Raw genomic sequence first — 11,673 nt, forward strand, 5'->3', positions numbered from 1 at the left:
GCCAACTTAAGGGCTCATTTCATTGTTCATTTTCTGTTAAATGTACCTGCAGACAAGCAAGTAGACAGTCAGAGTCGACAGACACACAGGACGTTTTGTAAGTGGCTTCTGTTGCTTAATAAATGTGTACCTTTTCACAGATCTTATCAAATACATGGTTTCTCATTGTTGTCACATACTTTAGAGTTCTGGTTTTGCAGGAAATAGATAAGAAACATTGCTGTTTGAAGGGAGTGCATTATGAAAGTATTTCCACAGCAGCCATCAGATTACTCCGACATAAGAAGAAAAATGCAGATACGTGTCACTGTAGTACTATAAAGAATGGACGAGCCACACATTATTCATGAGCTATCTTGTTAAGAAGTTAAACTCTGAGAACAAACGATACACAAGAATGGACATTGTGGAAGGAATGATGTGCAAATTGACAGTTTCTTGCATTTAAAAAAAAGCAATTTATTCGATTGTTCAAAACACTCACTCCAAACCATTTGTAGTTGTTTTGTGTCCCTTTGTACAACAAAGAAGTGTGGTCATTTTGTGTCTCTGTGTTCACTTTGAGTCTTTATGTGGTGCTTTGAGACTCTCTATGGATATTTTGCATCTTTGTGGTCATATTGTGTCCGTCTGTAGCCCTTTTGCGCCTCTCTGTGGACATTGTGCGTATCGCTGTGGCCATTTTGCGTCTCCCTGTGGACGTTTTGAGTCTCTGTGGTTGTTTTGCGTGTCTTTATGGTTGTTTTGAGTCTCAGAGGATGCTTTCTGTCTCTTTACGGTCGTTTTGCATCTCTGTGATTGTTTTGCGTCTCTCTGGTTGTTTTACGTGTCTTTGTGGTCAATTTGTGTCTCTGTGGATGCATTGCGTCTCTTTGTCGTCGTTTTGATTCTCTCTGTGGTCGTTTTGGGTCTCTTTGTGGTTGTTTTGTGTGTCTTTGTGGTTGTTTTGAGTCTCTTTACGGCCGTTTTGCATCTCTTTGCAGTCATTTTGCATCTCTTTGCAGTCATTTTGCATCTTTGTGGCTCTTTTTCATCCCTGTGTTTGTTTTGCGTCTCTCTGATTGTTTTACGTCTCTCTGTGGTCGTTTTGCGTCGCTATGTGGTAAATTCGTGGTTGTTTTGCGTCTCTTTGTGATTGTTTTATGTCTCTTTGTAGTAATTTGATTGAATTTCCAACAAGAAATGTTAACAGTCACTTCTTCCAGAGACTCAGGTTCAGGGGCCCCCGGGCCTGTACCTGGTAGTCCTGTTCAGTAATCCATCCGTAATACTAATAAACCAACTACCTCACCTTCCTACTCTGGTATGGGGAGTAACAGATTTGGCCAAGTCATATTCTTATACAGACAGCATTAAATGTTTTCTGTTGTTATGTTAAAGTGAGAGTGTGTTTGTCTCAGTTGTCCGTCAGCTGTGTGGTTAATCGCTGAAGTCTCCTTGATGCTAACTTGAAATGATGTAAATGGTCAAATTCTTGAATAAAATAAATTGGAAATGAGAGATTTTGATGGAACACTTCATGGCACAAGGTTTTAAAAATCTCTTCTATAGGGAAAGTGTTTGTAAAGGACTTTAGCTGTGAGTGTGTTGTGGAGTAGGGATTTGATTCTGCATGTTTTGATAAGCTCTAAAACAATAGTGGTAGAGGAAGTATTACTATTGTTGCTGTTATTGTGAACTGAACAAGAACTTACGTTTGCACCATTGGAAGGTTAAATGAATTAGATTAAAATGTTTAATTCATAAGAAATGTATCTCGCAAACCTAAATGTTTTATAAAATTTACAGTAAAAGCATATTGTTGATGTTGCTTTACATTACAAGTTTACACAAGATGTGACTACTCTTCCCTTTGCATTAAGGTCTGAATCCTAGTGATGTCTTGCTTTCTTGTTTCACCTCAGACAGTGCATCTCCACAGGAGACTTTCTATGAAAGCTAAAGGAAATGAACTCCCATCCATAATTGAGCGTTAAGGAAACACCACCCTGATAAAGGCAAGATAGCTGAAAATGTTTGACATGGTCTCACGGACTGGTCTGCACCAGAGAGCTCGGGTGTGCATTCTCAAAATTAGCCATAAGGAAACATCATATTTGTAATTCCACCTTATTTTAGAGACATACAACTTGTCTAACATTATCAATTAATTCAACAACACAGGAGCGCTTCTATGCACATCATCATTTAGCCACATGAGGTCACTGTGCTACTGGAGGTTATTAATGGCAAAACAGGAAGGAATGAACCACAGGAAATCATGACGACTAGTGAATTGCAGTTATAAGACGAGAAAACACACATAGGTCAGTGTTTATTTTGTTGACCTGCAGATGTGCGCAATGAAAATTTGCAGCAGATGCCATGTTCTTCTGTGGTTCATTTACATCACGATCCCAGGTAAGACAAAGAGTTTAAAATACTTAAGTAAAAGTATGGGCGGCAAAATGTAAATTAAAGTATTACAAGTGAAAGTGCTCATTAAGAAACGGCATGGCCTCTTTCATAGTGTTATATTATTGGATTAATACATTAAGGTGCATATTAAAGGGGACATATCATGCTCATTTCTAAGTACATGCTTGTATTTTGGGTTTCTACTAGAACATGTTATATGCTTTAATGTTCAATAAACACATCATTTTGTCATATATGCCTAAATATAGCTGTATTCACCCTCTGTCTGAAAAGCTCCGTTTTAACGCTTGTCTCTTTGACTCCCCTCCCGGAAAAGCCCAGTCTGCTCTGATTGCCTTGCAAGAAAAATATAGTGCACCTTGACAAGAATTGTTTTTACTGTTGAATTCTCTAAATGCTAAGGAAAGGTGCTTCAATGCTTCGTTTCGTATCTCATTTAGCATAGGACACACTGGACCATCCTTTACCAAAGGAAAGGTCTCAAAATTCCTTGTGGCAGCAACATTTAATGCAACGCACCATTCGACCTTTCATGAAAACAAACAATATGCATATCCATCTTGCATAGATTTAACAATTATTTTCATACATGTTGATAAGTGGACAGTGACAATCATTTATATATTTCGAACATGCAACAAATAAGTAACAAACTAAACAATACTAACAAATGAAATTAACAGTAAACATATAGCAACTGTCAATAAACAAATTTTCATAAATAATCAAAATAAGAAATAATATGTCCGAAAAGAAGTAGGAAGAAGTATACACTTACAGTATATGGTCCCAACCTACCCTTTCTCCATAACTCAAACAATTAACTCAATATTTATCATATAAACTTTTGTGACTAGTAAACTATATTCCCTTTTTTAATTTCATTTCTAACCTTGGTAATAAAGTAATATTTTTCAGCGGGTTGTCCACACTTAAGATAAGATAATCAGAATCAGAATCTTTATTTATTGCCAGGTGTATCAGGTATACACTAGGAATTTGCTTTGGTTCGTCTGTGCAAATAAGTAGTAAAAAACTAACAATAGAATAATTAAAACGTTAAAATAAAATAATTGAAATTTTTAGGAATATACAAATATAAACAATCCCTTGCAAGTATTGCAAGTAAATTGTTAATTAATAATTGTTATTAGCCCCGCGTCTGGGAAATCTGCAGTGTTACAGCAGCAAAGTCGATAGTGCAACAATAAGAAGCATCAGTTTAAAAAAGCAAGATAGACCTACTGTATAATAGCCTAAATAATTTTATAATAAAAAAGCAAAATATAAATATCTATATAAAGTAGATACACTGAACGGTTGAATTCACAAAGAAATACTGACAGGCTATTGAACAGTTTGATTGATATTGCACATAAGTGAATGTCAGTTTTGGTATGTGTGATCTACTTGAGCAGTGTCGTTTGTAAAGTGTGACAGCAGCAGGAAGGAAGGACCTGCGGTATCTCTCCTTCACATACCGTGGGTGAAACAACCTTTTACTGTAGAAGCTGTTTATAGAGCCTGCACAACATTGAATGCACAAAGAAAAGTCCTTATGAATTCTTCTTCACCTCATGACGTTTTCCATCGAGGTCAAGGAAAAGTGATCAGGAAAAGACATTAGGAGGCAATTTTTTGACTTTTCGACCACAGCCATTGTTCTCAAGCTGTAGGCGGTATATTCTAATGAGCTTTCTGTGTACACGGGGGAGTGTGGTGCCTGGAGGGACAAAAAACAATAATTTAAAAAAAGGGGTTTTTTTAGAGGTTATGTTGTGAAACATAACATGTGTTAAAAAATATGTTAGAAACTAAAGGAAGACTCCATATATAACCTGGTCTCACGGGAAGGCGTATAAATAGCACGACATTCCACGTGTCATGAGGACACATTTGTAATTTCTACGCCACTTTCGCGTGTCATTTTTACGCCACGCAACAAAACTACAGTAATGTCCACAGGCAACAAAACCACTTACTTTAGTTACTGTTTATTGTTTAGGAAAAACACCATGGTTGGCCTTAAAATAAGTATGTAAGTTAAGTAATATACGTACGGAAACAACATAGTATGAAAAACACGTCACAAACGTCACTAAAAAACGTGACAAACTAACTTACAAAATAAAACAGACTTTTGTGCGTACGTGCTGCCATATATGTCTAAAATAAAGTGAAATTACAAATAAAGTTTTTAGTTTGATTGAGGAATCATATCACACATTCTGTATCACCTTGTTTTTTTGGCAGTTTTTGAGGCACAAGAAGTCAAAGTCTGGCCTGAAGTGACGGGATACCTCGGGCAGGATGTCACCCTGCCATGCCAATTCATCCCAGGACCAAGAGGCGACCCTTTTACTCAGATTCAGTGGAATCTCGTAAAACCAGAAGGAGAGAAAATCTCCATTATTGTTTTTAGTGTTCAATTTGGAGTTTATGTTCAAGAATCATTTCTGAAGGAGAGTGGAGACTGCAGAACAATCTTTGATCATTAGAAACGTGGAAATGGGAGATGCAGGGTCGTACACCTGCACATTTTCAGCCTTTTTCCAGTGGTTCATTTGCTGGAACCACCAACCTTGTTGTTCGAGGTGAGTATAAACAATATTTGAAGTCTAAAAGAATATCTGTAACTACCCTGACATAGGAATCAGAAGCTCAATACACAGGTAAAACAGGATGAATTAAAATGAGGGTATCACAGCAGGGTTTGAGTTAACAGGCAGTCACTCGGAAAATACAAATACATCCAAAGATAGGCAGGCAAACGTCTAAAAGTAGGCTCAAAATTGTTTTTTAATACAGTACTTGAATAACCACTGATCAAGACTACGTTGTGTGTACACGGGTACACGAGTGTGGTGCCTTTGAATTGTGCCAGGAATCACACATATGATGTTTGTCAATTTAAAAGATAATTTTTCGAGTCAAGAAAGTCGCTGTAAAACTGTTGAACAGTTTGTTTTAAAACTGTTGAAGTATAAGACTGTGAAAATATGTAATAAGAAAGACTACACACCCAAATGTGGCGTAAGTGACGTCTCTCTCTCTGAAGCTATGATTATTGTGTGTTTCGTACTGTACTCACATGAGCAACGAGTCTTGCTCGTTCTTCTGCTTCCCGGCTCATAAAAAGACCATCATAACGTTTCATTTGTGTGTGGCACATAGCTAAGTTAGCTAGCTGCCTAGTGTTGGTGACGTACATTGTACGAGACGAGAGATCTAGTTCACGAAGCGGTTTCATACAAAACTAGATGATACTACGACAAACTGCTTCAAACAGGATCAAAAAAATATTTGTCTCTCGCCGTTGACTACCGTATATTTTTTCCGAAATAAGGTCACATGGTGGTCCATCGGAAGGGGGCGGGACTTTTCCAGAAATCTCCTTAGGTTTAAATTACAAATCTACTTGGTTAGGTTTAGAAATAGAACATGGTTTGAGTTGAAATAAATCCTTTCTGGCAGAAAATCCTGAACACAAAGACTCATCCCGTGTGCAAAAAGAGCCGAACAGTCGAGGCACCGAGTACTAGCCAATAATAGCACAGTAGGGCGGGACTAGGCGGAACACTCTTGGGAAAAAAATAACGCGTGCAGGTACCTATGGCCAAAACACACTGAGGACAACCACTGGATGAAGAGGGAATTACATGCTGGGTTGGTGACTCGCAGACATGATACATACACTAACATTATCAACACCAAACTTTAATTTAAAATTATTTATAGGAAAAGCCCAACATTTTGGGGGGAAAAAAACACTTGGCTGAGAAGATCAATACCAATCCTTTCATCCAACTCTTGGCAAGAAAGACAGATGTTTTTATACTGCCCTCTTGGCCAGGTCTCTCTTGAAAATGAAATTGAAGCGTGTTTCCCAAAATTTCAAACTATTCAATGTCATTGAAGAAAGACTTTCACATGGCTTGAAGTTGATCATAGTTGTGTTTCTTTTTCCAGAAGCGCCAAAAGCGATGCCGATATTACCAAGAATGATTGCTGCTGGAGTATTCGTGCTGATAGTTGTGACCATGCTTGCCACAACTTACTTTATCATCATCAGAATAAGGTGTGTGTGTGTGTGTGTGTGAGTCTCCTGTATTTTATGTAGGACTGTACAAAAGGACCAAGAGGGTCACAACACAAGATATTACTAATAGGGCTGTCACTTGATTCAAATATTTAATTTGCGATTAATCGCATGATTGTCCATGATTAATCACGATTAACTGCAAATTAATCACAAATTTTGTATCTTTTCAAAATGTACCTTAAAGGGAGATTTGTTAAGTATTTAATACTGTTATCAACATGGGGGTCGGCAAATATGCGGCTTTATGCAAAAGTATATACAGCGGGTAAAATAAGTATTGAACACGTCACCATTTTTCTCAGTAAATATATTTCCAAAGATGCCTTTGACATGAAATTTTCACCAGATGTTGGTAACAACCCAAGTAATCTATACATACAAAGAAACCAAAACAAATAATTTCAGAAATTAAGTTATGTTTAATAATGTGAAATGACGCAGGGAAAAAGTATTGAACATGCTTAATGATATTTATTTAATACTTTGTAAAAAAGCCTTTTTTGGTAATGACAGCTTCAAGACGCCTCCTGTATGGAGAAACTAGTCGTATGCATTGCTCAGGGGTGATTTTGGCCCATTCTTCCAAACAAACAGTCTTCAAATCTTGAAGGTTCCGTGGGCCTCTTCTATGAACTCTGATCTTCAGTTCTTTCCATAGATTTTCAATTGGATTCAAGTCAGGTGATTGGCTGGGCCATTCTAGCAGTTTTATTTTCTTTCTCTGAAACCAATTGAGAGTTTCCTTGGCTGTGTGCTTGGGATTATTGTCTTGCTGAAATGTCCACCCTCGTTACATCTTCATCATCCTGGTAGATGGCAGCAGATTTTTATCAAGAATGTCTCGGTACATTTTTCCATTCATCCTTCCTTCAATTACGTGAAGTTTGCCAGTACCGTATGGTGAAAAGCAGTTGATTATTTGGGTTGTTACCAACATCTGGTAAAAATTTCATGTCAATAGCGCCTTTGGAAATATATTTACTGAGAAAAATGTTGACGTGTTCAATACTTATTTTACCCGCTGTATATATTTATAATTGGAAATCAATTAACAACACAAAACGATGAAAATATTGTCCAGAAACCCTCACAGGTACTGCATTTAGCATAAAAAATATTTAGATAATAATTAATAATACAAATAATTTAGAGTAAGTTTGGAGTGTTATTTAGCCTACTTCCCGACAAGCTAGTATGGTTGGTACCAATGGATTCCTTAGGTTTTCTAGTTTCATGATGCCAGTATCTTCACTCTAGCTTTAAAACTGAACCTGCTATAACCTAAAAAACACAAATTGCGTTAATGCGTTAAAGAAATTAGTGAAAAACATTCTGCCTACTGAAGCTTTAAGCTCATTATACATTCAGTCCACTCAAAATGAAGAGAAGTCGATTCATTGGTTAATTAAAGCACATACTGTTCTTTAAAAGGTCTCAATCAATTGGAAGAAAATTTACCTCTGAAATCAGGTAGTCAAGTGCAAAAGAACTAATCATAACTCTATTTTCTTTACTCAGACGTGGCGCTTCGGTCAGGCAACGTGTCTGCACGGGTGAGAAAATAATCTCATGTTCTTCTTCTCTATATTTCTAAACAGCATCATATTCATTTATAACTCTTAGGGTTTATTTTAGTTCCCTTAACAAAAGCCTGTCTGTCTTTCAGATACAGACGGCACAGTGATGTGTGATTGAAGGCGACGAGGTGAGCTTAGAGTTGGTTTGAGGCTACATCTTTGTAGTTGAACGTTTTTGATTAGTTTGTTGATTTGATAAAAGAAAATGCATTTAAACAAAATCAACATGATGAGAACGACAGAGCACTAAAGTATCATCTTCAAAACACTTTCTCACTCACATACTGTAGGGTCTACCCTGAAGACAAGCTCAAATCATCCAGAGATGTTTCACCTTCATCCAAAAACGCTGCTTCTGATGCTGAAGATGTCACATGCTTCAAAGTGAGAGAGAGAGATGTGGACTAAAGTAATAATGAATTCTGTCTTTTACTCTTAAAGTTGTTGTACTGTAAATTGCATTAACCACCATTTTGGGAACATTTAGTAAACTTGTCATCACATCCTGATATAGGTCAATCAACTGCTCCTTAAAAAATAATAAGGCCCATGTTATTCTATATTTTTCTTATTGTCAACAAATCCCATCAAAGGAACAAAAGCAATAAGGTGTTTTTTTTAAGCAAATGTTACTCAAACATGAATAAATGGTGCATTTGTTGGTAAAGTATTTTCAGCTGCGGATTAATACACTTTATTTACAGTAACATGTCTATGTGAGTGAGATTGACTCAAAATAGACAATGCCAGTGTTCATTATAATGTAGGAATATGTCACACAGCGCAACAGTGTGGTTAAATTCTGTCTTTATTAGTCTTTATGTCGGTGCCAACAGTAGAAACAGCGGCAACAATGCTGACAGAGAAACAGTACAGGTTGTGTTTCACGGAGTTGCTCAATTGTAGGAAAAAGTCAGCAAGAGTTAGCACACAAACCAATTTACTCCTCAAAACCTTCCTCTTCACCCAGGCTGTTGGTCATCATTAACTACAGTTATTGGGCTTTCTTTGCTTTTTCTGTACTTGTGTTTAAATGCTCTGTTATGTTTTGTCTCTCTACCTCAATGTAAAGTGTCCTTGATTTTCTTGAAAGGCGCTATATAACCGCAAGTTATTATTATTAAACTATCAAAGACAAGAAAGACAAAAGTTGACAACTACACAACCAAAAGGAAACTAAACTGGGTAAAGCAACGGCCATTTAAATTTATGTGGGAAACCAGATTCTAGATGCCCCTTGTAGTTGTTGTTGTTGTTGTTGTTGTTGTTGTTGTTGTTGTTGTTGTTGTTGTCGTCGTCAACTAAACTGGACATCACTCACAATGTTTGGCAACTAAGATGTTTACTTCTCTTACTCAGTTGCTAGCCAGTGTTTGAATTTGAGTCTTATTTGTTGTAGTTGCATCTACAACAGCTTTAAAACCCAAAAGATAATTGCATATTATGATGGAGAACTGTACTGCATGTATTATTTTCCTCTCACCCTGTAGTCTCTATACAGTTTTGTGTATGCTCTGTGATAATGTCAGAATCCTGTACGCAGATGTTAAAGTCTAAGTATGATTTATTATACCCCAAAAAATGTGACAAAATGGTTCTTAAAGATGCTATAAAGATGCACACACATCATCACTGAACATTACCAACAGTCAGGTTTTAATCACTTGCTAGTTTCCAACCAGCGTTTCCTGACAGTGTTATTTGTGGATGTGAGATAATAACTTTTCAAAAACAAGTTACAAAGTGCTTTGCAAAGCCATGAAACCAATATATACCTGATACATTTGGAATTAAATAATTCAATAAGGTTAACACAACACATTCAAATGTGTTACTGATAACATTTTTATGTTGACGAATAATTAAAAAAAAAAAAAAACATCCACAGAGCTTTTAGAAAGGTGCCGAATAAAAGAATTGTTTTTTCTCAAAAAATGATTGTGAATTATTCATTTAAAAAAATGTTGACGGGTCCGGGACGATTGTTTTGTTGATCTCTGTGGAAGATGTCTGACTGTCCATTCCTACTTCTAACAAGGCTTGTCAGCCAATAGTTAACAATGTTGGTATCATGTGGTATCTCTGGGTCGGCAGCGATCAAGTTGCCAGTTAGTGTGGACAAAAGCAATAAATAGCTGAGTTTGATGCAGTGGGCTACCTCCGAGGTCTGAGAAGTGAAGCCAATGCGGAAGTGCCTTAAACTTTCATTCTTTCTAATTACCAGCAGGGGGCGACTCCTTTGGTTGCAAAAAGTCTGATTATGTTATGATTATATTATTATTAGTAGTAAATTATGGTCCCATTTAGAGTCAAATAGACCATACAGCAGGGTATGCTTTAGGGCGTGGCTACCTTGTGATTGACAGGTCGGAAGTTGGAAGTTGTCCATGTTTTCGTCTTCTGTCAACTTCAACCCTTTCACAGTGTGTCTTCAGTTCATGAAAGTTAATCATAACCTTTTTGGTCCCCTGAAAAAGTCTTATTCAGGGTTTGGTTGTACTTTGTTCCACCCTCTCATGTCACTTCTACCTGCAAAAAAATATCATGTTGACGGCCAAATACCAAGATGGGGACGACAAAAATACCAAACACGAGGATTCAAAACCGTAGTCCACAAACCAATGGGTGACGTCACGGTGACTACGTCAACTTCTTTTATACAGTCTATGATTTGACGGTAAGCGTCCGGTACCAATCCCAAGTGCTCCTATTAGCTCTCTTAGCATAATCATCCAAACAACAATAACCCATAAAATCACAATTCAGCATATTTAAACAAAACCAACAACCTTAACTAATGCGTCACCGGTTACATTGTCAAAATGAGAAAAATAACAGCTTCAATCCCGAGGAGCTACGTTAGCATCTTAGCAATAGTGACGGTTGTGTCAAAATGAGATTAAAACATAAATGCACATTATAAAAACAACAAGAACAGTTCGATAGAATGCAATTCAAAAATAATGTGTTTTTTAAGAGAGATTTAAACAAAGAAACAGAGCAGGCCTACCTGATCTCCACCGGCAGGTTGTTCCAGAGTCGAGGGGTCCTCTTCTTATGTCCGGTACTGTCATGGAGGGGAGTGTGACACAGCAGTTCAATGATTAAGTGACAACAGTGAAGATGCAAAGGCTTAAGAGCATGGGCAGAAGGTCCAAACAGAAGTAAATGATAATCCACTGGAATGAGGCAGGAAAAATTTGCAGGCAGATACAGGTGTAGGTTTCAGGATACTTAGGAAGGTCTGAGGGCATCTGGTGGACCGGTAGAGGATGACACGTCTGAGGAGTTAGAGGAGAGCACATGACCTGCAGGGGAAAGTGAGCAGGGAGACAGAGAGCCAGACAAAACAAACTACTAGACAGTCCTCAAATCACTCTGTGCTGTCAGAACATGTGAGATCAACATCAGTTTTCTGCAGTGTAAAAACATTATTTCTGTGTTGTTTCATTTATTTTATGGTGAACTTCAGTGCTTAAGACATTTGATCACAATTACCATCTGTGCTGTTAGTCAAAATACATAAACATACGAAAACATAAGGGCTCATTACATGTTTTAATTTGTTGCGCAGTT

At 37.2% G+C, this 11,673-nt stretch overlaps 1 protein-coding gene and 1 long non-coding RNA gene across 3 annotated transcripts in view; one reads left to right on the forward strand and one right to left on the reverse strand.

Annotated features, from left to right (window-relative positions):
* LOC141778770 (nectin-3-like protein) overlaps positions 1–969 on the forward strand; it is a 7,210-nt gene extending 6,241 nt beyond the window's left edge. For both annotated transcript variants that reach the window (XM_074653216.1, XM_074653217.1), the window contains one exon: positions 1–969. This exon is cut by the window's left edge and continues 1,300 nt beyond it. The gene's annotated coding sequence lies outside the window, so the exon portion shown is untranslated.
* Positions 970–3,982: 3,013 nt separating this feature from the next.
* On the reverse strand, positions 3,983–11,237 carry LOC141778771 (uncharacterized). Its single transcript, XR_012596134.1, has 3 exons — positions 11,108–11,237; positions 8,379–8,474; positions 3,983–4,141 (listed from the first exon to the last, which is right to left on the reverse strand). It is a non-coding gene; the product is annotated as an uncharacterized LOC141778771 (long non-coding RNA).
* Positions 11,238–11,673: the final 436 nt, after the last annotated feature.

This window comes from Sebastes fasciatus, chromosome 12 (assembly GCF_043250625.1).
Source record: "Sebastes fasciatus isolate fSebFas1 chromosome 12, fSebFas1.pri, whole genome shotgun sequence".
Classification (NCBI taxonomy): domain Eukaryota; kingdom Metazoa; phylum Chordata; class Actinopteri; order Perciformes; family Sebastidae; genus Sebastes; species Sebastes fasciatus.